This window comes from Gorilla gorilla, chromosome 3 (assembly GCF_029281585.2).
Source record: "Gorilla gorilla gorilla isolate KB3781 chromosome 3, NHGRI_mGorGor1-v2.1_pri, whole genome shotgun sequence".
Taxonomy (NCBI): Eukaryota; Metazoa; Chordata; class Mammalia; order Primates; family Hominidae; genus Gorilla; species Gorilla gorilla.
The window spans coordinates 109,448,399-109,450,425 of NC_073227.2; the positions used below are offsets into that span (position 1 = coordinate 109,448,399).

At 38.1% G+C, this 2,027-nt stretch overlaps 1 non-coding gene across 1 annotated transcript; it reads left to right on the forward strand.

The window, feature by feature from the left end:
• Window positions 1-277: 277 nt before the first annotated feature.
• LOC115934423 (U6 spliceosomal RNA) lies at window positions 278-381 on the forward strand. Its single transcript, XR_004070228.1, has one exon. It is a non-coding gene; the product is annotated as a U6 spliceosomal RNA (small nuclear RNA).
• The last annotated feature ends 1,646 nt before the right edge of the window (window positions 382-2,027 follow it).

Consider the following 2,027-nt stretch of genomic DNA (forward strand, 5'->3'; position numbering starts at 1 on the left):
GAGTAGGGGAGCATCATTTATTCAAATAACTACAGTAAATAATTGCTTAATAAAATCAATGCAATAAGAGACTGTCTAGGAGTGTGCGCTCATGGAAGCCAGGGAAGAGTACATTTCAGGAAAAAGAAGGGATACACAGAGAGCAAGTAAAAGGAGGACTAAGAAAAGTCGATTGGATTTAACAAGAAAGTCATTGACCACCTGTACGGAAGATTAGATTCCTTGAATGACGCTTGTGCTGAAAACAACAAAAAATGCTAAATAAAATATTTAAAAAGTGCTCACTTTGGCAGCACATATACTAAAATTGGAACAATACAGAGAAGACTAGCATGGCCCTGTAAATTAAAATTTAAAAAAATAGAAAACTCTATCATTTTAAATGTATCACTGAGCTGACAAAAAAGTATAGAATCTGCATAGATTAAAACAAGTAGAAGTGAAAATCATTGCCATTTTATATAAAATACAAACACACACACATACACATATAAATTACCTCTGTTGGAAGTCAGAGTATAATTATTCCTGATAGAGTTAGTGGCTGCAAAGGAGATGGAGGGAAGGATTGCTAATGTTCCTTCTCTTGATTTAGCTGGTGGTTATGTAGAAGTATTCAGTTGTGAAAAATTCATCCAGCTTTCACATATACTCAGAATATTTGCACTGCTTTGTGCTTTTTTTCAGTAAAAGTTTACTTTTTTTTTTTTTTTAAGATAAAAAAACCGCAAAAAAAGTGGGTAGACTAGGCGGTAAGTGATACCCAAGCTGCCTTTTGACTGGAGGTTATATGCCCAATCCTGGTAATTTTCAGATTCTGTTTTGATGGCTGTGGGAGTTACTAGGGAACTATAATTTAGAGCCTGTCCAAGATGGAAATGCAGGAGGAAGTCTCCTATAAGGTTGAGACCACAAAAGACTACACAGTGAAAGAGAATTAGAAATAAACTTGTAGCACAGGAGAGGCAGCAAGACAATGTTCTTGTCTTAAGCTTGGCTTTTGGTGGGAGGAATAAAAACATCTTGCCTGAGAATTTGAAAATGGGAGCCTGACTGCAGGTAGATTTGCACTGTGAACTTAACTCTAGGTGTTGTTCCTAAACCATCAAGCTGAGCATTTAATTTAAGATGGTAGTGCTTGCAGGAGATTGGTAGGAGTAAACCCAAATCCTCTCTGAAGGAACACAACTTTTATATGGGCCTCAAAGAATTTCCATGGATAAACTTCCAGAGAACAAGAGCTCACAAGGCACTGTGAGTAAGCACCAGCAGGAGCAGTGGAAAGCAGAATCAGATATGCTCAGACTGCAGTTCCTGAATTTATTGTGTAGTGAATGTAAAAGCAGCAAAAGTTTAGGTATAGAATATAAAAAATAGCAAAACTAATTTAATTTAATTTATTTTTTGAGACTGAGTCTTGCTCTGTCGCCCAGGTTGGAGTGCAGTGGCGCGATCTCAGCTCACTGCAACCTCTGCCTCCTGGGTTCGAGTGATTCTCCTGTCAGCCTCCTGAGTAGCTTGGATTACAGGTGTGCACCACCACTGCAGGCTAATTTTTGTATTTTTAGTAGAGACAGCGTTTTGCCATGTTGGCCAGTCTGGTCTCGAACTCCTGACCTCAGGTGATCCACCCACCTCGGCCTCCCTAAATGCTTGAATTACAGGCATGAGCCACCATGCCTGGCCGCAAAATTTATTTTAAACGGAGGCTTTAAAATATGAGCAAAGAACAGGAGAGACTTAAAAAGATAAAGCAGATTTGAAAAGGAACTAAATGGGACTCTGAAAAATAAAATGTAGTGATCAACATAGTAATTACAATTAAGTTACTGTGACCCTTGTCAGAGCAAGATCAGAGGGAAGGGTGTAGTATCCAAAGGCTAGTCAGTTGAAGAGTTAATGGCAGTGAATAAAACTCTGCATATATGTGTTATGTGCTGTTCTGTATGCCCATAACCTTTTAAAGTTTAAAAATATTAAATAGGAGATAATGAGAGATGAAAAATCTGCCAAGTGCAGACTATTTC